Below are 26,211 nucleotides of genomic sequence, written 5' to 3'. Positions count from 1 at the left end.
GTCTTCATTGGATCAGCCTTGTTCACTTGCAGGGATCTATCCTTATCAGGCCCGGGAACCTCAGACATTCCCTAGGAGAAGTGGGCGGGGGAGCTTCTCAGCCCCTCTTCCCATGCGAGTGTGTGTGAGAGTGAGTGAGTGAGTGAGTGAGTGAGTGAGAGTGAGTGAGTGAGTGAGTGAGTGAGTGAGTGAGTGAGTGAGTGAGTGAGTGAGTGAGTGTGCTGTGGTGTGCGCCCTGAGCTGGGCCCACCCGAAGTTCCCGCGTGAACGAACATCGATCGGGTGGGCATTTGCGGAACGATACTGCGGTCCATGAGCAGTTCCAGGCGCGCCCGCCAGGTGTCGCCCCTTCCCAGCGGTCGGAAGGCGCTGCTGAGCGGGCGGGTACCAGGGAGCCGGTGACGCACTGTTTGAACCAAGCTCATCCAGTCGGTCGGTCTCCCAGGTTAGGTTGCTTCTGAAGCCTTGATGCTCACGAGCCGCCCAGCATTTCTACGCGCCTCGTGTTGTATAGATGGGAAGTGAGGTTGAGGGAGTTGTAGAGCCTCAGGGGTCCCAGCTAGTAAATGGGAGACAGAATTCCACCTCGGACTGAGTCAGACACACGAAGAGTTCTGACACCCAGCAGGAGGCAGTAGGATCCATGTTATTTTAATAGGTACTCCGTCTCAGACAGACACTAGGCAAAAACAAACAAACAAACACCTGGGAGACTTCAAAAGTTTGTTGTTGTTTTTTTTTAGTCACTTAACTCTACTTTGAAAATCATTATTATTTTGATTTAGAAATCTCTAGGAGGTTGAGGCATGAGAATCAAGAGTTGAAGGTCAGCTTGATCTTCATAGAAGACATCCTTGGCTCCAAGGAGGAGGAAGAGGAGAAGGAGGAGGAGGGGGAGGGGGGAGGGGGAGGGGGGAGGAGAGGAGAAGGAGGAAGAGGAGGAAAACTACCCACTCTCAGGTCTTGAGGCAGTGCCTTCCTGACAATGATGTTATTCTTATTTCTCTTTGAAATCTTCATGGGCTGGCAAGATAGCTCAGTAGGTAAAGGTGCTTGCTGCCAACCTGGACAAACTTGATCCCAGGGATACACATGGTAGAAAGAGACTGCTTCTGCAAGCTGACCTTCACAAACATGCTGTGGTGTGAGTGTGCATACATACATACACACAAATAAATAAATAAATAAAAGAATGTCATTTCTTTAAAATTGTTTTTTTCTTCTTCTTCTGGTTTTTCCAGACAAGGTTTCTCTGTGCAACAGCCCTGGCTGTGCTGGAACCTGCCGATTTGTAGACCAGACTGACCTCGAACTCACAGAGATCCTCTTGCCTCTGCCTCCTGAGTGCTGGGATTAAAGGCATGCACCACCATGCCTGGCGTAATCTTTTAATCTTAAAATAAATCAGCTAAGAAATGAACACATATGGGAAAATGTTGTAATAGGAAACTGAGACCAGGGTGGGGGGGTGTTGACTTTGTAGTGCATGGCTCCTACGTGTAGAGTCACAACTCTACCCTAGACTGAGTTAGAGGGCTAGGACTCGGCTGCCTAAAGAGAGTGGGTTGTTCTCTGCGTCTGCTGACTGCCAGACCCGGTACCTCTCCTCCACCTCCCCTCCTGCAAACCCTCGTGGTCACTGTGTCTCAGGGATTGTTGCTGAGAGAGCCAGGAGGTAGGTGCTAGGCACGTGAGCAGATTCCTGTCCTCCCTGTTGCTCCACACCCTGTTCTGAGCAAGTTTGTTTTCTTTTTCCCCCTCTTAACAATGCACCTTGGTGATCCCTCCAGACCAACACCAGGAAAACGTGCTTCACACATTCCACAGTGCGAACATAAACTTGAACCTCGATGGGTGCCTGGCCATAGCTGTTTCTAAGCTTTGTAGCTAATAAACACCACACAATTATCGCCTGTGCGCTCAAGCCACTGCTCTGTTCCCTCTGATGCACTCCTAGAGACTCTGCTGTCCGTCACAGGACACAGGCTTTTGAAACTTCCACAATGATTGTCTAAATGTTTAAGGTTGAACCTACTCAGAGACATTCAGCCCAGATGCCAGGGAGGCCCTGGTTTTTCCTGCCTGGAGCCCGGGCCCACTACAGTCAGGCTCTATCTCCACCTGGCCAGTAGAGGACATAACTGTCCACAAGGTCTAGCCTGGAGCACTCATCATTTTATGTTAGGGCTTGAGTTTTAAAGTGCGTGTCCAGGATCAGTGAGGCGGCTCAACGGGTGAAGCAGCTTGCCACCAAGCCTGATGACTTGAGTTCGATTCCCTGGACCTGTATGGTGGAAGGAGAGAACAGACTCATTTGACAACACACACACACACACACACACACACACACACACACACCATGGCCTGCACATGCCCCTTCCCGGCCAAATAAATTTGAAAACATACTCTCTAAGAGATGCATGTGTGGGCCATTTGCCTTGCTTTTCTGTAGAGAGGCGAGTGTTTTGTTTATTCGTTTGTTTTCCCTATTTCTCTACTTCTAGCGAACAGTTGTATTTCTGACGGCTTGGCAGGATTGCTTCTTAAATGTTTATTTTAAGACAGGAGCTTGCTCTGTAGCCCAAGGGCTGACATGACAGGTGTGTGTTTACTCGGGGCTGGGGGGGTCTTTACTAGGGCTGAGGGAGTGCAGAGTTTGGCATCACATATGTTAGCAATGTACATGTTTTAAGCATATGTATGAAACAAAGACAGAACCCTCACGGGCCATGGCGGTTCACCCTCTCTTCTCTAAGTGTGCCTTTGCACTAAACTTATTTATTGTCTGTTTAAGGATTTTTAGTGGTGTAACAGGAAAGTCAGAAGTCCAAGGTCATCCTTGAGGACATAGCAAGATGGACCACGACAAGTCGCCCTGACGAACACAGCATCTGATCCACACCACCCTCCACGGGGTCTGACGAACACAGCATCTGATCCACACCACCCTGCACGCCGTCTGACGAACACAGCATCTGATCCACACCACCCTCCACGGGGTCTTTTTGTTTGTTTGTTTGGGTTTTTTTGTTTTTGTTTCGAGACAGGGTTTCTCGGTATAGCCCTGGCTGTCCTGGAACTCACTCTGTAAACCAGGCTGGCCTCGAACTCAGAAATCCGCCTGCCTCTGCCTCCCGAGTACTGGAATTAAAGGCGTGCGCCACCACGCCCGGCCCTCCATGCGATCTTAAGAAGATCCTGCCAACAAGACCAACCACCCGCTCCAGCTCCATTTTACAGATGGGCAAACCGAAGCTCAGAGGAGAAAGGTTTCACCTAAGGTCTCATGGCTGCTGAGTGACAGAGGGCTCAACTCCATATCCATATTTCTTTGCTACTTCTGCCATTACCCACTGTGACCCTTCTGCCTGAGGAACAGCCTTGGTGAACCGAGAGGGGTCCCACTCTGTACCCTCCGCCGGAAATATCTGTAGTTCAAGGTCCTGGCCACTGAGAGGCGCTGGAGACACGTTCCTTGCCTGGTGAGTAGGGCCAGGAACAGACTCCCTCCAGGCAGAGTCTCTGCTAGCTGGGGTGGCTCGGGGCAGAGCGACTATCTCCTGTCACACATGGGCAGCTCCTTCGGCCTTCACTTCCCTACAGGGACTTCAGGGTTGCAGAGCTGTGTGGCCCAGCTCAGCTGGGGACATGCTTTCCTGAGGCCGTCATCTTTCTCTGGGGATGGGGCTGTCCTGCACCCAGCAGGGAGTTTAACAGTGGTAGCTCTTCCCACTGAAATAGAGTCCAAGCCGTCTCTAGACTTTCCCGTGTGCCCCGTGGGAGGGCAGCGCATGCCCCCGCAGATGAGAATTTCTTTTGCACAGGTCACGTAGGGGACAGAATTCAACTCTGGCTCTGCTTCACACACAAGGACAGACCAGTGGCCTGCGAGGCAAGGATGGGCGCCAGACACCATGGTGATAACAGAGGGTGGAAGCTCAGAGAGGTTCGGAACCTGCCCACCCAGCTTCAGTGTCTGCGCCCCTGACCACTATGCCCCGTGGCCAGCAGAGAAACACGCAGCATTCATTCATGCCTCTCACTTTAATCACCTCCTCCACTCATACAAAACACACCCTTATTGTTAGTCTTCTTTTCTTTTTACATCTGTTTATTGTGTATGTAGAGGTCAGAGGACAGTTGTATGGAACCGGTTCTCTCTTTTCCCATATGGGCTCTGGGGATAGAACTCACGCAGTCAGATTTGGCAGCAAGCCCCTTAACCACTGAGCTCTCTTGCAGGCCCCTGCTGTCATTTCCTCGTGTTGTCGTTTTGGTGTTTTGAGTCAGGATCTCACTGTGTAGCAGAGGCTGTCCTCAAAGTCTTCCAGCTTCCTGCATGTTGGAATTCCAGGTGTGAGCCCCACGCCTGACTCAGTTTCCCACTTTTGATGAAAGCCAGGTTTAGAAGCAGAGTTTCATTTCCCCTATGGTTTTGTTATGAGGAGAACACTGGTGCCTGGGAGATGGGGAGTGGGGGTCCCCTGGGGCCAAGATCATTGTTTCTGATTCAGTTTTGCAAGAAAATCTATAAACACTTTCATGTGAGTTTCCTAATGTTTAATGGGAGTTCATTAAGAAATTAAAACTCCGGGAAGACAGCTCACAACTGGAGCCTGCTGCTGCTGAGAGCTGCCGGACCACAGACTTCCCCAGGACACAGGGACAGTCGCCAGGGACAGACGTGTTCTCCTCTGCCACTCAGCAATGGTTTCTTCTACTTGTCATGGGTGTCCCACCCTTCTATTGTCTACTAATCTGTCATTCACCTGTCCTTCCACCTACTCACCCACCTACCCACCATCTACCTCCCCACCCCCACCCACCCAACACCCCCCACCCATCATCCACCCCCACCCATCATCCACACATCTACCCACCCACTCATCCATCACCCACTATCCACTCACCCTTCCACCACCCACACACCATCTACCCACTCACTATACACACACATACACACACACACACACCCCCGCCCATCAACCATCTGCCCTTCCCCTATCTGCCCATCCTTCATCAATCCATCCTTCATCCACTCTCTCACCCGTCATCTACCCGTCAGTTTGGTCCCCACACTGTCCTCATGGGTTCTTTTTGTCTACCAAACCCTAGGCCACGTCCTCGGGTCACGGTGAAGGCCAGTATCCAATTCCTGTCCTCCAGAAGGCCATCGTGCAGTCCCTCGGACATGAGAAGAAAACCAGAGACAAAGATAGAACCAAACGGCGTTCCACTCCGATTCTATCTGTCAGCTGTCACGGGCGAACTCTTAAATGTTGGAGCCTGTTTTCCTTCTGTGTCACAGGCTGCCTTTTCCATTTTCCATTGCTGTGACAAAATCCTGGAGGCCTGGTAGCTGTTAAGTAACTGTGGGTTATCTTGGCCCACAGTTCTACAGGAAGGAAAGTCCAAAGTCACGAGGTCCCATCTGCATGCTTCAAAACATGGCAGAAATCACAGGGCAAAGGCGTAAATGGAGAAGCGAGACAGAGGCTGGCTCTATCACCAGGGGGCTCCTCTATTCAGCTCCCTTGGGACCACTGGGCACTTCATAATGTCGCCTTTGACAGGGTTGCACAGAAAGCCAACAAAGCACATCCAGACACCTGGGGGCAGGGATGGTGACCAGGGAGGCCCAGCTGAGGACTTTGCTCTCAAATGGTCTCAGCAGGCTTTTTGTGGGGTGGTATCAGAACACCCCAAAGCTCTGGGGTCAGCTTGTGACTGTCTAGCACCAAGCCCCATGCCCCAGCACTGCCTCCCCATCTCCTTCATCACTCTGAAGGGACCCACCACTTCTGGCCCCCGTGTGGGAACAGCGACAGAAAGGGAGGCCATGGCCCATTCGTTGCTGGATCCGCTGTGATTGAAGTTCCCATTTCAATAGAAACTGCTTCTGGAGGACATTAGGAAAACACATCAAACGTGAGAGAGGGAAAAAATTTCTTGTTTCATCCCTTCCGCTGCGACCACAGGAAAACAAGATAGTGTTGTTTTCTTCCTCCAAGCCAGGCTCCTGAGGCGCGCCCGCGCGCATGTTTGTGTGTGTGTGTGTGTGTGTGTGTGTGTGTGTGTGTGTGTGTGTGTGTGTTAGTCCTGTGGGGTTTTTCTGTCCCAGGCCCTCCTTCCCCTAATCATCTTCATGAACATATCTGGGGGTCACTTTAGTTTGTCTGCCAGATGTGAAGTGAACCGTGTTGAGGCTTTGGGGGGTGGGATGGGGAGCCGGGTGTAATAATGGCGCTGACTGATGCCTGGCACCTCTAAACATGTGTGTTAACTGTCATCTTCCTCCCATCCCGATGTGACATATGTACTATCACTGCCTGCTCTCCAGATGGGGGAACTGAGGTAGCATGGGATACTACTGGGTCACCCACAGAGCCTGGGCTCTGGCCATCCTGGCCATTCATGCAAACCGGAGCTTGGTCAGGGAGGCTGTGGCTACAGATGATCCTCTGGAAGAGGGACCTGGATCGTTTGGAGCATCCGGGAGGAGGAGCTGACGTGAGTGGGAGGTGGGAGGTGAGGGCAGCAGGCAGAGACCAGCGCTCTGGACTCTGGCTAGGGAGGGGCAGGACTGGGTGGTGGCCTTCAGCGTTTTAGATTTCCTGGGGAGCCAGAGAGTTCAAGCAGGACCTGACATGCCTGGGGAGGCCTTGCAGTGTCCCCTGCTCTGACCTGCTACCTACCTGTCCACCTACACACCAGATCACAAGCACATTTTTGGTGACAGAGCCTCATGAAACCCAGGCCAGCAAGGGTGACTTTAAAGTTCTGACTCTCCGGTTCCAGCTTGCGGAGTGCTGAGATCCACACAGCACCACTGTGCTTGGTTTATGCCACACCAGGGATGGAATCAGCCTTGCATGTTGAGCAAGCTGACCATTCGCACTACCAACGGAGCCCTTCCCCAGTCCAGCATCCTTCTCTCTCAGCCCTCTGGATGGGTTTAGTCCCCTGTTCTAGCCCAGATCACTGTCTAGCAGGCAAACACCACAAAGAGTTGACCATGGATGTATATCCGCACGGTTGAAATAGTGACATTCGGCCTACCACGCCATGTGGGTACTCGTGGAATCAGCTTCTTTGCCAGAAGGGTGCAAATCTCTTTGGGCTATGCCTTCAGACCTGTGGGACGTTGCTCTAACTTGCCCAGAGGGTCTGGTTTAGCTCGGGAAGCTGCAAAGATGGCCACATGTTTGATCTAGCTGCCCTAGGAGGTAGTGAGAAACTGGGGGCCCACGGCTGGGGTGTGGCCACCACCAACTTCTTTTCCTCCTAAGGCAGACCGTGACCCACCACCAAGGACACACAGCCCACTGCCCACAGTTACTAGGTACTTCGTCTCCAAGCCCCGCCTCTCCTGCCCCCTGTGCTCCCTGCCTTCCCTCTCTCTCAGCCCCTCAGCCTCAGCCAAGCTCGTATCTTATCAGCAAGCACTTCAGAGTTCAGGCCAAGAAGCCAAAGTCAATTTGAAAAAAAAAAGTCTGTAAAAGCCCAAACACAGCCAGCAGAAGGCGGGGCTCGGAAAGGGGAGGAGCTTAGGGAAGGGCGATCTTATCTCGGGTAGACTCTGAATCTACAGCTGACCTAAGTGGCTCTGAGCCATCGTAGGGGACAGATACATAAACAGCACAGGTCCCACTCCCCAAGCAAAGGACGGTTAATAATAGGAAAAGTCTCCAGGACAGACTCGGGTGGCAAGGCAGCAATCTTGTCATCGGACCCTTGGTAAACGGGACTGAGCGGGACACATCCCCTGCAGCCTGCATAGAGATGTGTGGAAGCACCTAGAGCTATCTGGGGGGCCGGAGTCAGAAGGACACAAACTCCCGTCCCTTGAGCCTTTTGAGCAACTGCACCAATGAGATCGTATAGGAAGAGGTGATAGGAACCTGGGGGAGGTTGCAGGTAACCGACCAATAGAGCAAAAGATGGGCGGGGTTTCGGTCGCAAAGGTCCAGAGCTCTGGGTCTTCAAGGTCTGTCTACCTCAAGTGGAATCCTAGACCTGGCCCCCCACCTCCCCCTCTGCTTCTGGGGAAATGTGCTGTATGCAAGCAATTCTTTCTGAGTTCCCTCGTGCTTTATAATCTCCCTGTTTTAAAACGTGGTTTCTGTATGCTCACTTGTGTGTCTAGTGTGGGCCAGAGAACAGCCTCAGCTGCCAGTCCTTAGATACCTTCCACCCTTTTCGTTTAGTTATTTATTTTTAGATTTTTTTTTTTTTTCAGACAAGGTCTCACAATGTAGCCCTGGTTGGCCTGGAGCTTGCTTTACAGATCAGGCTGGCCTCAGATTCACAGAGATCCACCTGGCTAAAGGCATTTATCACCACGTCAGCTGATTTTTTCCCCCACTTTGAATCTTTGTGAATGCATAGCACACATATGCAGAGTCTAAGGAGGCTGGAAGAGGACGCTGGATCTCCTGGGGCTGGAGTCACAGCTGGTTATGAGCCATGTATGTGCTGGGAGCTGAACCTGGCTGCTCTTAGACATCAAGCCACCTCTCCAGTCCTGACCTTGTTGTTTGTGTGTGTGGTGGGGTCTCTCCCTGCCTGGAGCTACTGAGTAGGCTAGGCTGTCTGCCCAGTGAGCCTCAGGGGTTCACAGGTCTGTCTCCGCCTCCCCAGCCCTGGGGTCACACACTTCTGGAACCCACACTTAGCTTTTATGTTGTATGTGGCCTCTGGGAATTGAACTCTGGTCTTCTTACCCAACAAGCCATCCCCCCAGACCCCGTCTCTTGGAAACTTCTGAGGGTTCTATGAAGCGAGGAACCAAACAGAGACAGGGCAGGAAACTGAGGCTCAAGAGGAGAAGTGACCAACTGGCCCAAGGTCCCATACTCAGCAGTGACTGAGCCAGGCTCTGAAACAAGGTTCTTGGTGCTGCTTCCTGTTCTTGAGATACATACAAGTGCCCCTCGTGGCAGAAACGTGAGCTGTGCACCCGATCAGCACAGCTACTACACCCTGAGAGCAGCTCATTAAAAATGTCTTCAGACACACATCCTACAGACGGGGATGAATCCTCACCAAGTGTACACACTTGTGCAATCCGCCCCCAGATGAACACAGAACATTCCAGAGCCCCTGTCTTGCTCCCTAGAAAGTCCTCTAAGGTTACCACCCACAGGTCTGAACTCAAGCCCTAGTTAGAACTCAGCAGAAATGGAAGCCACAGTGGGTGTTCCCCCGGTGTGGACTCTTAGTGCCTCACCAGGTTTGTGGGGTTCAGCAGAGACAACTGTGGTAGCAACTGGGGCAGAGGGAGCTTGCAGCAGTGTGCAGGGTGCAGCAGCAGGGTCTCTAAGGGAGAATGGCTGCACAGAGCCTCAAAGGGCTAAATGGGAGCCCCTTCTACTGTCACAGGCCTGTCATCCCGGCTGCTGGGGAGGCTGAGGCAGGAGGATCACAAGGTCAAGCCCTGCCTCATTTTTTAGAGTGAGTGCAAGTCTGCTTATCCTGTTTCAAAATAAAAAGGAGGAGGGCTAGGGATGTGGCTCAGCGGTAGATTACTTAGCACGCACAGAATGCTGTGTTCAGCCCCCCAGCTCCCACGTGTACACACCACACACCACACACACACACACAAATACAGTTGAATTTTTCTATGATTGAATTCCTGGATATCTATATTCGAGAAAACTATATATTAATGTAAAAACAAATGTCCATCAAACAACGAAAGGAAAACCAAAATGTGATCAGTTCCTACAAGGGAGTGCTATACAGCCACAAAAAGGAACAAAGGGCTGGTTGCTGCGTGAACCACTTTCCACTTTCCACGATAAAGGCAGAAGAGGCCCTGTGCGGTGGGATCCCTTTACGGGAAGAGGAAGGAGGCGGGAGGGGGGGGGGTGGTGGTGGTGGCTTCACAGCTTCGTGAAGGCCAGAAAACCCTGAATTGCACAATTTAGAAAGTGGATTTTTCTCTTTGGATTCTTTGTCAACAATGCTATTATGTTTTAATTTTTTAAAGTCATTATTGGGGATGAGGGGGGTGAGTTCTTGCTGAGCCATCTTGCTGGCCCCAGGCTGATGGGGGTGGGGTGGGGAGAGGAAGATACTGCAGGTGGCTCCAGCAACACCAGGTGAGCTGAGTGTGGTGCGCACTTGACGTGCAAGCACTCAGAAAGCTGAGGCAGCAAAGTCCTGCGCTTGAGGCTAGCCTGGGCTCCCTAGTGAGAGATACTATCTCAGAACCCCAAATCTGAACCCAAACAGAAACAAAGACCCAAGATCAAATCGTGTGTGTATGTGTGTGTGACTGCCACACGGAGTGCTCAGGATATGCTATCTTACACGACAAGATGAGCCGGGGTACAACGAAGCCTTAGACAGGAGGCTCCAGGTTCCACCGCTGCTAAGTGTATGGATGCAGCATCCAGGACTGAGCCCCGGCTGAGGCTTCATCTGCTGGCTCTCAGTGTCACTGTCTGCTAAGTGGGGGTGAGCCGCAGTGCCTCCTCCTCTCCATGACGAGGGCTGGGAACAGTGTCTGGGTGCACGGGTGTGGGGGCTGCTCTATCATTTCTGGCACTCGGTGCCCTTTGGGGAAGCTAGGGTCACACAACAGCAAAGACAATGACTGCAGAACCCACTTATCCGCTGTGGGGAGGAAGGAAAGGGAGTTGAGGGGGATGGAAGGCTGGGAGGGTGAGAGGCAGATGGAAGGAAGGACAGACAGCCTGGATGGAGGGTACAGCATCCCAAAGTGCAGAGGTTCAAGTCAGGAGGCTTCCAGGTTGCACAGCAGGGAAAACCCCGAACTCCAGCCTTGTATTGACATTGAACTTGCAATATTTCTCCTTGGCTCTGTGGGGACCATGCTCTTACAGCCACGTGGCCATCTTTTTTAAGACAAGGTCTCTCTCTCTCTTTCTTTCTCTCTCTCTCTCTCTCACCTAGGATACCTTCAAACTCATAGCAATTCTTCTGCCTCTGCTTCCTGTATGTGCATATGTGTGGATCACAGGTGTGTGTGTGTGTGTGTGTGAGACGGGTGTGTATGTGTGGATCACAGGTGTGTGTGGATCACGAGTGTGTATGTGCGTATCACGGGTGTGTATGTGTGGATCACAAGTGTGTGTGTGTGTGTGTGTGTGTGTGTGTGTGTGTGTGTGTGTGTGTGTGTGTGACGGGTGTGTATGTGTGGATCACAGGTGTGTGTGGATCACGAGTGTGTATGTGCGTATCACGGGTGTGTATGTGTGGATCACAAGTGTGTGTGTGTGTGTGTGTGTGTGTGTGTGTGTGTGTATCACGGGTGTGTATGTGTGGATCATGGGTGTGTATGTGTGGATCCCAGGCCTGCCCAGCTCCCTCTTGCTCTTCAGGCCACAGCAGCAGCACGCAGACCTCACCACAGGCTGAGTCAGATGCTCATGGTCCTTTGCTGTGACAGCCTGCACCTGGGGGACAAATCTGGATGTAAGAGTCAGTACTGCTTACAGAGGGGACACACTAGACATAAGCCACATAAACAAGGTGTCCCTGGTGGGCCTGGGAAGGTTAAGAATGCCCCTCGCCCTCCTGCTTTTTTTTTTTTTTTTTTTTTGGAGGCGTGTGTGCCTGCCCGTATCTGTACGTATGTTGATGTCGATAGACTTCAATTGCTCTCCACTTTAAAACAAACAAGCAAACAATTTAGATAGAATCTCCCAGTGGCTGTCTTGGAACTAGCTATGCAGACCAAGTTGCCTTTAAGCTCACAGAGACCCACCTGCCGATGCCTCCTGGTCTAGACACATAAACACACACACACACACACACACACTCACAAACACACACACACACTGTTTAAATGGGTGGCATATATGGGATAATGTAGGGGTAGAAAGATTGAGCAACGGTAGGGGTTTCTGAGCACATAAACCAAAGCTTAATTTAAAGTCAGGGACTTAATGAGTCAGGTGTCTCTGGTGGCACTCGCTGTAGCACCACGTGACTTGTCTGCAGCCCCAGTTCTGCGTGCTGACTGGGCTTCACCTGCCACCATGCCACACAGTGCCATTGACACTGCCCAAAGCACTCAGCCCCGACCCGACCCAGAGACGAGTGCTGCTGACAGGCACATTTTCAGTCCACAGACAACACTTCTGCTCCCATAGAGACAACAATTTAATTAGAGAAAGCAAAGGCTTCTAATATTTTCCTACCATTAACCCCCAGCAGGTGTGAATCATTGTCTTCGAATGTACATGTTAACATGTTTTAATTTTTAAAATTACTGTCTGAGTCGCTGAACCCCAGCAGGTGTGAATCACTGTATCTTCGGTTATACATGTTAGAATGTTTTAATTTTTAAAATTACTGTCTGAGTTGCTGACATGGTTTTTTATTTAAAAAAAAATCATTTGAAAAGCCAGGCATGGTGGTACATGCCTTTAATCGCACGCATGTGAAGCCAGTCTGGTATATGTAGCAAGTTCCAGGCCAGCCAGAACAGCATAGTGAAGCCCTGTCTTGATAAACAGAAACTTGTTAACTTTCTGTTAGAAAAAAAAATCATTCTTGGAATGGCCTTAAGAAGGCTTCTGCCTTTTGTATCACATGTGTGTGAAGTGGCATGCTGGATAGTTTTATGCCAACCTGACACAAAGTAGCATCATTTTCCATTAGGGAATCTCAACTGAGAAAATTCCTCTATAAGATGAGCCTGCAGGTAAGTCTGGAGAACAGTCTCTTAATTAGTGACTAATAGGGGAGGGACCAGATCACTGTGGGCAGAGCTGTCCCTGGTCTGGTGACATTGGTGCTGTAAGAAAGATGGCCGAGCAAACCATGAGAACAAGCCAGAAAAGAGCACCCCTTCATGGTCTCTGCAGCAGCTCTTGCCTTGACGTCCTGCCTGACTTCCTTCCTTCCTTTCTTCACTCTATGGGGAAATCAGCCCTTTTCCTCACCCGCAACTTGATTTAGTTATAGTGTTTCACGGTAGCAATAAAACCCTTAAGACAACTGGTACCAGGAGTGGGGTTTCACTATGACAGAGCTGACTATGTGTTTGGGGGAGGATTGTGTTGGGATCTGAACTTTGAGCTGGAAAAGCTGTCAAGTGCTCAGATGGGATGTTCTGTAGGAGCCTAGAAGAGGAGAGTCATGGGAGAAATATAAATGGTGGAGGGCCTGGCCTGTGAAGTTTCAGATGGAAGCCACGACTCCTTCAGGGCCATTTATGTGATATTTTGAATTATTAATCTGAGTTTCTGTGATTAATAGGGGACAAGATCATTTAAATTAATGCTTGGCTGGGACAAATTATGCTGGTCAGCTGGAGCTGAGAGATCAACCATGCTTAAGAGATTGCCATCATCAAGGCAAAAGTCTTCTGGGAAGTGTTTCCTCAAGGTCAGCACACAAAAGCTGTGGTCCAGAGGAGCAAAGGTTGTACCTTGTGCGGCCCTTGGTCATGTGTACGAAGTTCCCAATTTGCACTAGTTTTAAAGTCATGAAGGGGTCATGGAGAGAAGCTCAGGCTTGACACTGGGTGGCAGGGCTTGGAGAGACCATTGGTAAAGGGCTACCCTCAGCTACAGCAGAAGCCCCATGATTGAAAGGCTCACAGAGAGGCGCAGAGGCCAGGCACCATGTGATAGGGTGACAGTCCCTGAAGAGAGGCTGATGATAAAGGTGCAGCCCAGTTGTTGTGGACACTTGCTGTGTCACAAAACTTTTTCTGGGAAGACACAACACACACGTCTGCTCACCTACATCAGGCCAAAGTACAGTGCCACCAGAGTCCAACCTGATGAACCAATGAGCTTTACTGGGGTCACTTACATGGGTGAAAGGTTACTCACAGGAGCAGGAATGACTCAAAGACAACTACATCACCAAAGCCCACTCAGCACGGGTGACAGCTCACAAAGCTGTTAACCTGGAACCCACTGCACAGCCTGCAAGCAGCTCAACAGGTTGGAGAGTGTCCTCTCAGGTGTCTCAGCTGATCTCTTCTAGCAGCCTGGCTGGCAGTCAGCTCAGCCAGTTTCTGTGTCTTCCAGGCAGCTAATCTGGTCTGAGTCTTCTTTGCAGTTGGGCTCTGCTTACTCTGGCAGGGCAGGGCCTAGTGAGTCTGCTCAGCTTCAGGGAGTTCTTGAACTACTTTTTTGTTGTTGACCTCCCTGCTTGAGGAACTCCCTGAAGGATGGAATATTTTAATCTGGGAGGAGACTGTTACAGGAGACCCCAGCATTTTGGAGGTGTCAGCTCCATGGGATGACACTAAGGACAGCAGCACCGGTGGAGTGGACCTGGCCTGAGTCTGGGATAGCAGCAGTGTGTTTTGGATGGCGAGGCCAGAGAGGTGTTGTTGCCCACGTTCCTCGGAAGACTGCTAGAGGGTCCCAGGCAGCAAATGCTGAACTCTTTGCTGATTTTTGGTTTGGCTTCAATGACTACGGCTGTGTCCTGGTTCTTTCCGCTCAGAAGACAAAGGCATGTGTTTTATCATCTTTTTCTTTTTAAAAAATGTCCAGGGCCCACAGTTAAGGGATTTTGGAATTTTCGAGAAACTTTGAATATTTTAGAGGACAATTTAAACTTTTAGAGAGCTTTTGGATACCTTAAAGAGACCAAACTTTTGTTTGAATTTTTAGAGACTACGAGACCTTGAAAAATAGCCGAATGCTCAGTTGTGGTGATTATAGAATCAGAATATTAGTCAACCCTGAAGATGTCCTCTGCCCTGTGGTGTCAAATATTTATTCACTATTCACCTGTTTGTGTGAAGATAAATAACTGGGTTCAGGCACGTGGGGGAGAGACGTGTGGGAAGAGAGAAATGTTAATGAAGTGTGATGGGTAGGTATGCAAATGTACAGAGATAATAACCCTGTGGGCTGAAGGACCAATACAAATGTAAATAAGGCAGAGGACATGGCTCAGCAGCATGGAGCACATATGGTCCTTGCAGAGGAGCAGAGTTCAGTTCTCAACAGCCAAGGGCATCTGTCCATGCACAATGTCCATGCACACATGCACACTCACGCACACACACACACACACACACACACACACACACACACATACACACATACACACACACACACACACTCATACACTCACACAGAATAAATAATTATTTTTAAAAATTACATCTCACTTGTATACAGATTTGCTTTCATCTTTTTTTAAAATCACACTTTAATTTGTTTTGTGACCGTGCATCCGTATGGGCAGGTGTGTGCATGTTCCGTGCACACACGTAGAGATCAGAGGACAAGTTGAGAGAATTGTTCTCTTCTTTCATTACATGGGTCCCAGGCATCAAACTCAGAATGTTGGGCTTGGTGGCAAGCTCCTTTACCTACGGAGTCCTATCGCCGGCCCATGCTTCCACCTTTAATAAAGGATAAAACTGTATGTTTACAACAAACTGCTTTAAAGTGAATCTCCTTACTTGTTATCAGTATTGTTTGACTGGTTTGATGTTTTATGATCTCTTTAGGAGAAGGGGGTTGGTGAGGAAAATCTTTAAGAACTTCAGGGTAGAGTGGGTATGGGTGTGCTCTTGATCATGAAGGTACTTGCAAACGGTCTTCAGAGCTACTCCCCAGGGGGCTGGCTGCTTCCCTGCTCTGCAGCTCAGGCCGGAAGTCAAGAGAACCTTGCTTCTCCTGAGACTGGGACAAGGAACAGCATGAAACAGAAATGGTGAGATTGTTCTGCCTCCCATGGCCCCCGGAACCCCTCTGACTCTTCAGTGATCAGTTTCCTTCGTTTCCTAGGTGATAGCGGAGACCGAACCCAGGACCTTACAAATGCCAGGCACGTGCTCTACCAATTGAGTGACATCTTAGCTGTTTATAATTTTAAAAACGGCTTTTGGTTTTAATTGTGTGTATGTACATGTTTGCATGTATGAGTGCATGTGTGCGTGCGTTTGTATGAGTATCAGAAATGTTACATCCCCTAGAGCAGTTGTAAGCTGCAAGACATGTAGGCTGAAAAATCATACTTATGTCCTCTGGACACATAACAGCAGAGCCTGTTTCCAGCCCCACCCCCCTTCGAGACAGGGTTTCTCTCTGTATCTCTGGTTGGCCTGAAACTTGATATGTAGATCAGGCTGGCCCTCAAGTTCACAGAGGTCAGCCTGCCTCTGCTTCCTGAGTGCAAGGCTACACACACACACACACACACACACACACACACACACACACACACACACACAATTTTTTTTTTTTTTGAGACAGATATTCAATGTAGCTCAAGCTGACCTGGAACTTGCAGCAATCCTCCTGCCTCAGTTTCTCAAGTGCTGAGATTAACAGGCATGTTCCACCACAACCAACTAACGAAATTGTTAGGATGAGATATATAACATTTTTTTTGAAATGAAAAGATTTCACATTTTGGGGAACCTTGAAAATTCCTACAGGGACTCAATGTCCAGTAGCCTAGATGGGTGCCCCGCCTCTAGCGCCCTACAGTGGTGGTACCTCACGAGAAGTGGGGGAGGAGACCATGAAACCCTAAAACCCTCTAAGCCACTGGTGACATGGCAGAAGGGGATGAGCCCTGCTGCCCGGCCAGCAAGGAACCTTCCGTGTCCCAGTACCAAAGCTTGTCCCTTATCCCTATTCCCCCCCCCCCGCCCCACTCCCCCCCCATACCATCCCTCCTACCCACATACAGGAACACTCCCATCTCCTCTCTCCATCCCACCTTCTCCTCTACCCTCTGCCCTCACACTTCCACCCCCCCACTCCTCCCCCACATTCCAGCCTCATCCCCCGACACCCAGCCCACCACCAGGTACCTTTGCTAAACTTTGGAAAGTGCTGGTCTGGCACTGGGGACCGGTCTGTCAGCTGCCCTCGCTTCCTGCCAGCTGCCTAGTGCTGACCTCTTCCAGCTGGTCATGGGCTCAGGCCCCACGGAAGAAAGTGTGATTGATTTAAGTCCACTCAAGCAAGCCCATCTTCCTCAGCCTGGGATTGGTCCCAGGGGGGTGGGTGGGGGCATGGGTGGAGGCGTGAGTGGGGGTTCTGTGACCCATTTCTGGCCAAAGACAAACTCTGCGGGAGACTTCTGGGAAAGTGTTTCCTTTCTGATAAGAAAAAGGCAAATGGGGAGAGGCCGGGTTGCCCCTTCTCTTCTCTTCCTGCTTTGGACATGGTGGATGAAGAGGTGATGTGTGAGCTGTGGCAGCCATCTGTGACGTGAGGACCAGTCATTGACGAGCTCGGGTCCCATACAGCAACCTTCAGGCGCCAAACACACTCTCCAGCTCCGAGCTCCAGATGGCTCTTAAACAGTAGCTGCCTAGTCTAGTCTCCAGCATGGCAGCTGTGGCTCAGGTAGCATCCTGGTGTGGGCTTTCTGCTTCAGAGACAGGCTCTTGGGCTACTCTAGGGCTAGTTTGGGCTCATTCTTCAATACACCTTGTCTTCTGTTTGACCATGCTGGGCAGGTGAGTTCCCCTTTCCCAGCCTTAGGTTGTGGTTGGTTAGTTCTGAGACAGGGTCCCATGGAACCCAGGCTGGCCTCGACCTGTTTTACAGCTGAAGATGGTACTCAACTGATGCCCCTGCCTCAACCTCCCGAGTGCCGCCAGGCTGAGTTTTACGTGTGCCTGTGTAAGTAAAGCTTCGTGTGCAGCAGCAAGGACTTGCAGAATACAAACTGCATTCTCCAGCCGGAGACCTTAGTTTTCTGTCTGAAGAAGGGACATCTTTTTCAAGGAAAAAAAAAAAGAAGACTTAAAGTACTCAGCACATAGTAAACGCTAGCAGCCCTTTCTTTCAGGACCACGGCATCCTCAGTATTTAGCATAACGTGCTAAAAATAGGGGAGACAGCATGGACAGAGGCAGGAAATTAACTACACCTAATTAAAGGCCACCGGCTGGGTACAAGATGAACAGAGAAGGAGCTGAGTGTTGGAGCTGACCACAAGCTGCTCATGAGTCAGGGCCTTCAGAAGCCGGGGGGGGGGGGGGCAGGGAGGGGGGAGCTGGGTACCAAGCAAGGGAGGGAGCGAACGAGATAGCAGACTCCTGAGAGTGACCCCAGCTCTGTGACCGTGACTCACTCCTCTCCAGGAGCAGCAGATACACTGCTCATCCTCTCCATCAAAGGATGTGGGGAACTGTTCTGGGTCCCAAAGCTTCAGCAGTGGCCTTGGGCTATTGACACACAGACAGGGAGAGCAGGGCAAAGGTCAGCTCTGCCTCCTCCGGGAAGGGCTGAGTTCTGGAGCAGCTGATGGCTGAGCCACCAAAGCCTGAAGGAAGAGACAAAGCCAAGAGGTAGGAGCCTCCGGTGAGCTGGGGAACACGAGGTTCTACAGTGTGACCCCAGGAGCAGGTCTCCGTGCTCCAGATCTCAAGCTGTCCCTGTGTGTGGTGTGATCCATCCAGATCTCAAGCTGTCCCTGTGTGTGGTGTGATCCAGGCAGATCTCAAGCTGTCCCTGTGTGTGGTGTGATCCAGGCAGATCTCAAGCTGTCCCTGTGTGTGGTGTGATCCAGGCAGATCTCAAGCTGTCCCTGTGTGTGGTGTGATCCAGGCAGATCTCAAGCTGTCCCTGTGTGTGGTGTGATCCAGGCAGATCTCAAGCTGTCCCTGTGCGTGGTGTGATCCAGGCAGATCTCAAGCTGTCCCTGTGCGTGGTGTGATCCAGGCAGATCTCAAGCTGTCCCTGTGCGTGGTGTGATCCAGGCAGATCTCAAGCTGTCCCTGTGTGTGGTGTGATCCAGGCAGATCTCAAGCTGTCCCTGTGTGTGGTGTGATCCAGGCAGATCTCAAGCTGTCCCTGTGTGTGGTGTGATCCAGGCAGATCTCAAGCTGTCCCTGTGTGTGGTGTGATCCAGGCAGATCTCAAGCTGTCCCTGTGTGTGCTGTGATCCAGGCAGGCAATGGTTCCAGGGGGGAGGACAGACGGTAGTGCATTTGGCTGCAAGTAACCAGAGAGCCAGTAGGCTGTGGCTCAGCCCAGAGTTTGACTATGGGCCAGTAGGCAGCAGAGGTGGTTCTCAGGACCCTAGTGCTCTTAAAGATCACTGGAGACCCAGAGGTGGATTGCTCTTTGTATACAGCCAGAAGTTTTCAATGTAACCTAGCCTCACCTCCAACTCTTGCCACAGCCTCTAAAGAGTGGGCCTGTGGACTCATGGGCTCGTACGCTCAAGTGTTAATGGGCTCGTGGCTCATGGGCTCACAGGTTCATGGGTTTGTAGGCTTTGGGCTCATGAGCTCATGGGTTCATGGTTTTGTAGGCTTGTAGATTAGTGGGTCTGTGGGCTTGTGGGCTCATAGACTCATGTGAATGTAGGCTCTTGGACTCGTAGGCTTGTGGACTCTGGGCTTGTGAGTTTGTGGCCGCATGGGCTCATGAGTTCATTGGCTTATGGATTTATTGGCTCATCGTCCTGTAGGCTGGTGGGCTCATGGGCTTTGGGGTGGGAAGCCTGGGGTAAATTCAAAGCATTTCAGCCTCAGGATGACTTAGCTCTTATCTCACAGGCTGCCACGTGGCTGGGGATCCCAGTAGGTTTACAGAAAGCCCAGGGTGGAGTTCTACTGACATCCATGGCTGGAATGCATCCTAACCCTTCCTGCCTGCCCAGTTCTCTTTCATTCTGCTTGTGGGAACCTTCTAGAAAGCTTCTTCAACTTGAACCTCTGGGCTGCACTCTCTGGAGAAGCTGGTGCAGAAGGAAGTGGTTGGAAGGTTGAGCCAATGCCTACCTTGTGGGCATCATAATCAGATGCTAACACATGCATGCATACATGCATGCAGGCTACATGCATACATACATATATACATGTACATACACACACTCATATATATATACATAACATAGTCATTCACACACATATACATGCACAGATGTACACACACACACACACACACACACACACATATATATATATATACACACACACACACACATAGACATAGACATACACACACATTCATCCAGAGACATACACACATAAAAACATAAGCATACACATTAACATACACATGTACAGACACATAACTACATGCATATACACATACACATGTGCACATACATAGACACACACACACATAGACACACATACACACATGTACCATGCACATACATGTACACAGACATATACACACATGTGCACACACATATATACATATAATAGGCATACATAATACACATGCAAAACATACATAGCACACATATACACATATACATACCACACATGAACGCATACATACACATGATCTGTGTATGTACACAAACACACACACACACACACACACACACACACACACACACACACTGGTTTAAAGATCACAGTAAAGTGGTGGGCAGGAAGGCTCAGCACTTCTAGCTCCAGCAGCCCCCACAGCATGACTTTCTCCTGAGCGGTCAGAACTCTACTTGCCCACACCTTCCTGACCCCCATAGCTTGTGGTCAAAAGCGGGCCCACCCTAGGTGCTGTCCTATGGCCAAGGGCAAACATCTGGTGACACACACTTACCCCTCACGTTTTGCCAGAGTTAACTCAGCTGGGCCTGCCCACCACCTGGCCAAGGGGCCACCCCAGGAAGAGCCTCTTCAAGCTCGCTGCCAAGATGGAGAATGCCCTTTAATGCGATGAATAGTCTTCCTTCCCAGAATCCCCACCCCCAGCACAGCCCTGCCAGCTGTGAGGTTCTGTTGGGCCTGAGTCAGAACCGGGTACAACTTTGCCTTCTTCTGCCTTTCTTTGGTGCTGGCCAGAGCCCAGCTTGCCCTCAGTGCCCTGGGCTTCCCTGTTCTTCTGAAGACCCCCCCCCCCCGCCATGTGGGCGCTTGTCCTCCATGCTCCCCTCCATGCTGAATGCAAAGAGTGCGGCTCTCACCTACGAATCTATGATACATCTCTTCCCAAAACTAGTGCTCTGTGGTCTGTGAACTTCATTCTTTGAATTTTTGAGACAAGAACCTAAAAGCCACAGATTCAGGGCCACCTTGATGGCCGTTGCATTTTCCAGGATTCTATGCCCTGCACCCCAGGCTGAAAAAACTCTCAAAGACACCCCATATTTCTGTGTCCACATCACCTGGGGCCTTTGCACAGCCCAGAACTCCCTAGCTCTGGTGGCTCTCTCTCTCTCTCTCTCTCTCTCTCTCTCTCTCTCTCTCTCTCTCTCTAACTTCTGGCAAACCCTTTCACCATCCATATTTTCTCTTTTCCCATTGGCCTTCTGATATTTAAAAATTGCCTTTTCTTGCCATTCATGACCTCGTGTGAGCCTGCAGTGTCCACTCAGAAGGAAGCACTCTCAAGTCCAGGCCTCACCTGGGTTTTGTTTGCTTTATCTGCAGCGCTGGGGGTGGAACCAGGTCCTGCTCACACTGGGCAAGCACTCTCCCACTGAGCCACCTCCCAGCCCTAGGATGGTTGAGATAGGGCTTCACTCTGTAGCATAGGCTAGCCTTGTGCTACAGAAGTCTTTCTGCCTCTGACCCCCAAATGCGGGAGTTGGGGGTGTGTGCCATCTCACTCCTGGTCAGTACCGTGGTGTTCTCAGATGCGACCTGGGGTGGTGGTAGGCAGGAACAAGACAGCACACAAGCATGGCTTTAGAACTAGAAGCTGGGCAGGGAGATGGCTCAGTGAGTAGAGCGACTGTCACACAGGTGTAAAGACCAAACTCTATCCCCAGCACCCCATAGAAGCTGGACACTTGTAGACTTGAAAAAAAAAAAACCAACATTGGACCAGTAAGATAACTGAGCACGCAGAGGCAGCAGTCATCAAACATGATGGCATGTTCAATCCTTTGGACTCATACGGTAGAGTGTAAGAACTGCCTCTTGCGAATTGTCTTCTGATCTCCACAAACAAGCCGTACTTCACACACACACAAACACACACACACACACACACACACACCACACCACACACACATATCACACACACACAACCACACGTACACACTACCATATACATCACACACACACACAACCACACATACACACTACCATATACAGCACACACTCACACACACCCCACACACATGTACATATCACACACATACCATGAATATATACACACTACACACACAATGCACATACCACACATACACCACACACCATACACACCACACACACACCACACACACATATGCACTATACATACATACTGCACACTATATACATATATCCCATACTACACACACCACATATATCACACACTACACACACACATACACACACCACACACACACACACACACACACACACACACACACACACACCCCAATTTTAAAAACCCAAGTAGGTGGCTTTTAAGAAACAACACTAGTGACAGTGGTAGTGCACACCTTTAGTTCCAGCACTCAGGAGGCAGAGGCAGGTGGATCTCTGTGAGTTCGATGCCAGCCTGGTCTACAGAGTGAGTTCCAGGACAGCCAGGGCTACACAGAAAAAAATCCCGTTTTAAAAAAACAAAACAAACAAACAAACAAAAACAAGAAAAAACGAAAAAGACAAGGAAAGAACCCTGAGGCTGACCTCTGACCTCCACAAGCATCACAAACTAAAAGATCAGTAATGCTTCAAAAATCTCCAGAAATGAGGCTGAGACGTGGCTCAGTGATTAAGACTGGCTGCTCTTCCACAGGGCCCAGCTTCACTTTCCCAGATCCACATGGCCACTGGTTGTGAGTCCAGTTCTAGTGGGTCCAACACCCTCTTCTGGTCTCTGTGGGCACCAGGCATGCACACGGTATACAGATGTACACGCAGACAGAACACCCATACACATACAATAAACAATTTAAATCCCCAGACATCCACAGGCTGGTAGGCTAGAGCTGAGCAGAGGGAGACCTACACCATGGGAAGCCAAGTCCTCAGCCACCCACAGAAGGCTGAAGCTGACAGGGGAACCAGGCTGCCTGGTCCAGCCATGTGACCTTGGGTGAGTAACTTAACCTCTCTGTGTAACTTAGCTTCAGGGCTTGCCTTTTGGCCACAGTCTGTGTGATAGGAGCCCTCTTGGCACTGTGCAGTGCTAGGCTGTCCCTGACTGCTCAAAGCCCCTGTCTGGAAGACTGACCAGGTAATGGGGAAGTGTCCCAAAGAAAAGTGGGGCCATCATTTCTTCCCCGAGTCATGCGCTTACAGACATTTAGCATAGGAGTCACCCACTTCAAACAAGACAGCGAGAGCCTCAGAGGGACTTAGTCACTCACCTGGCTCCCAGTTAGCAATGGCTGGGAGCACCAGCAACGCTGAGAATGAAGCCCTGGCAGTGTATGCAAGCACACTTCTGTGACCCAGCACTTGGGGGGCCCAGGTGGAAGAATCTGAGGTTCTAGACCAGCCTGGGCTAACTTGAGGGAGTGAGGGAGTGGGGACAGACCAAAAAGGAAAGAAGGGAGGGAGGGAGGGAGGGAGAAGGTGAGAATCACACACATTTTGGACCCCGATTCTCACACCCGTCTCCTTTGCTGTGGGCGCCCGAAACTCCACTCGGTAGCAGAGCCGGATTGGTTCCCACAGGCCTGCAGGTGTGAGCAGGAGTCAAGTTCTTGGGGTTCACGGCCCAGTTCCCGACTGATTGCCCCGTGACCAGAGACTCACCCCAGCTTCCCTTTCATCCTCTATTTCAAAGCTCTCAAAACTCAGGCTAATTAGAGAAGACACCTTGGGCCGCAGTGAGGTGGGTATCTTCTTAATTAACTGCGTCCAGCCGCAGGGCCAGGAAGGCTGCAGACACAGCTCATTCCAGGCTGCCCACTCCCGGGATGTGGCCCAGGTTGCCTTGGCCTGGCTGACATTTCCATAGGGTCCAAGACGCCTTCCTTGCTTGCTGTTGCTCTGTTGTTTCTGCGTGGTGTTTGACTTGTGCGCTTAAAAAACTGGGTTTGTTTGCACATTGACCTAAAATAACAGCCACTCTCGTCTACAGTCACCAGGCTGTACACGATGTGTTCCTGCCTCCTACAGCCCGGAGAGCATCCCACTTGTTTGTTCATATCTGTGTGGTTAGAGTCTGTCTCCCCCACAACGACATTCATCTTGGTTACTTCCTGGTGCTCAGGGTACGAGCAGTGCCACACACACAGTAAGTGCCTTGAAATACAGATTGAATGAATTTGGATCCTGTGCTTATATGAGAGGTGTCTGTACAGACACAGGCAGCTCCTTCTGCCCAACTCCTTCTCTCTGTAGTTAGCTCAGGGACCAACAGAGCTGTGGCTTTCGGGTCCAGCTGTGGCCCTTCATCTGGGTTTGTGAATAAAGTTTTATTGAGACGCAGTCACGTCTGTTTTGTTTCAGGGTGGCAGAACTGCAAAGCTGCAAGAGACCCGGGAAACCAAACCAGCTAGGACCTACCTGGTCCAGGGAAGGTGTTCTCATCCCACTGGCTGGCTTTCCCTTGCCGAGGTGCATCCTCCTCCAGAGGGTGCACTGACTTCCCAGGTGAAGCTAAGAGCCTCACTGGGCGTTCCTACATGCCTCATCCCATAGTGCTTCCAAGTCTTCTCCTATCCCTAAGCCTTTAGAATTTTCCCAAGATCAGATTAATTTGCAATATAAACCTCAGGCTTGGCAGCTTGTCTGTGTTGTGAAGATACCTGGCCAATGTCACAGACGGCCACTCCATCTGTAGACCAAGCAGGACTCACAAGCCACTGTGTGGTCATGAGTGTCAGCACTTTTGAGAAGGCCAATTCAGGCAACACGTACTGTGTTTAGCACCTGTTGAGAACCTACTGTGTGCAGACCGTGTTCTAGGTTTGGATGGCACATAGTGAGGACGGCAATCATTCTCCTGCATCTGTATATAGTTCCTGGGGATGGTCCCTCAAACTTTTAGCAGGAGATCGGGCCCAGACTAGTTTACCTTCAGTGACAACTGTTTCCCAGAGGTCAGCACATAGTAGGCGCTTGATGAATTTAACAATTTGTTTCCCTGAGAGGCTGGGGAAGCTTGCATGGCTAGGGTGAGGCCAAGAGGGTAAATTAAGAGCCAGATATTGTTGGGTGGATAGTGGGTTTGGTATATTTCAGTGTGCCTACTGGAGGTTACTCAGTAAATCACCGTTTCGTTTTTTTTTTTTTTTTGTTTTTTGTTTTGTTTTTTTTTGTTTTTTTGGGGTTTTTTTTTTGTTTGTTTGTTTTTTTGGTTTTTTTTGTTTTGTTTTTTGTTTGTTTGTTTGTTTGTTTTTGGCGGTATAACCTGGACTGGGGGATGAGCAGCATCATTCCCAAACCTCTGTGATGTGACTGTCACACTTGTAGCCTCTGTTCAGATTCGTGCATCGATTTTTCAAAGGTTAAACAAACAAAACCACACGCCTGTGCTCACATGTGTACACACACACACACACACACACACACACACACACACACACACATAATTTTAAAAGTGACACATGTGCAGAAAGTAGATGTCTTGTGCCTGTTGGGAACTGGGACACCCTTGTCGAACTGCTGTGGGTCCTGGACAGAAAGGTCGGGACACCCCAGGCTCTCACTCCTCCTATTCCCACCTGTCCCCACTGTCAGCCCCATCCACTCAGCTGCCTTTCCTGTCCAGTTTCTAAAGCCACCTATGGCTCTGACCCCAGGTGTCATGGAAGGCCACAGACAGTGCCTCTTGAGGTGGGAGCTCTTCAGTTCCCCGTCTCCTCCTAGCCAGAGCAGCCATTTCTCCTGCTCCTTTGTGGTTCCTGCTCAGACCTGGCTGTTCCCCAGACCCTCCATTCTCCAGCCCTCATTATCAGCTGACTTCTAGGATGTAGTGCCTCCCCCCCGTCCCTCACGGCCCTGGGGGCAACACCAGCAGCCACTGCCTCTCAGCCCCTGTGCGACTGTGGCAAGGTCTCGGTTGCACTTAAGAAGGGGCTAGGAACCAGAGTTGGAAGCAGAGCTGGGCTTCTCTGGGGAGTCAGGAGGACCTCAGGCTCCTTGGTGCTGCGCTGCCCCTGACTCCAGCTTCTGGGAGTAATAGAGCAGGAGGAAGCGGTCCCCGAGGAGGTGTTGGTCACAGACACTTGCATGGGACAGGCAGGGCCAGACAACTGGAAAGGCTGCATGGGGGAGGGGACAGTGTCCCCAGGGATCATCCCAGAGAGTTGGGATGGAGAGGTGTGTGCTGAGGTCTAGAGGCTGGAGAAGGGGTTGGGTGGACAGAGGGGTTGACACGTGTTGATCCTTTACACAGAGCCCACTAGAGCCTTGTGCCTGCCAGGCTCTGGGCAAAGGAGAAA

General features: G+C 50.6%; 2 long non-coding RNA genes across 2 annotated transcripts in view; both read left to right on the top strand.

Annotated features, from left to right (window-relative positions):
* Positions 1 to 17,984: 17,984 nt before the first annotated feature.
* Positions 17,985 to 26,211, top strand: part of Gm33033 — a 19,332-nt gene continuing 11,105 nt past the window's right edge. Inside the window, exon 1 of the long non-coding RNA XR_003954119.1 lies at positions 17,985 to 18,265. This is a non-coding gene — a long non-coding RNA (predicted gene, 33033). The remainder of the gene's footprint in view (positions 18,266 to 26,211) is intronic.
* Gm32928 lies at positions 22,515 to 24,656 on the top strand. Its single transcript, XR_375290.3, has 3 exons — positions 22,515 to 22,910; positions 23,904 to 24,059; positions 24,275 to 24,656. It is a non-coding gene; the product is annotated as a predicted gene, 32928 (long non-coding RNA).

The sequence above is a fragment of the Mus musculus genome, chromosome 2 (assembly GCF_000001635.26).
Source record: "Mus musculus strain C57BL/6J chromosome 2, GRCm38.p6 C57BL/6J".
In the NCBI taxonomy this organism is placed as follows: domain Eukaryota; kingdom Metazoa; phylum Chordata; class Mammalia; order Rodentia; family Muridae; genus Mus; species Mus musculus.
Note: the sequence above shows the minus strand (reverse complement) of the source record. Positions and strands in the feature narration are given on the sequence as shown.